This window comes from Leptonychotes weddellii, chromosome 9 (genome assembly GCF_054177405.1).
Source record: "Leptonychotes weddellii isolate Sample4059 chromosome 9, ASM5417740v2, whole genome shotgun sequence".
Lineage (NCBI taxonomy): Eukaryota > Metazoa > Chordata > Mammalia > Carnivora > Phocidae > Leptonychotes > Leptonychotes weddellii.
Window position 1 is genome coordinate 62,069,257 of NC_138377.1, and position 283 is coordinate 62,069,539.

A 283-nucleotide genomic window follows, 5' to 3' on the forward strand; every position below is an offset into this window, starting at 1 on the left:
AGTTACATGACTTTTTACCTTTTACCTAATTACAAACCTTCTACCATCTGATTGTATGTTATCCTTTTAAACTAATACATAAAGCAATAAAATCATCTTCTCCACAGTCATTAATTTGTATAACAAAATTTCAGGCACAATTTTCAGACAGATATTTGGCGAGTCTGCTTCAGGAAATTATATTTAAACAAGAAAGAGATTAAGTCTGGACTTGCATATGCCTTAAGAATTTTAGATTTGCATTGCAATTTCTCTTTTCACTTTAAAAGTAAAAATATGATTT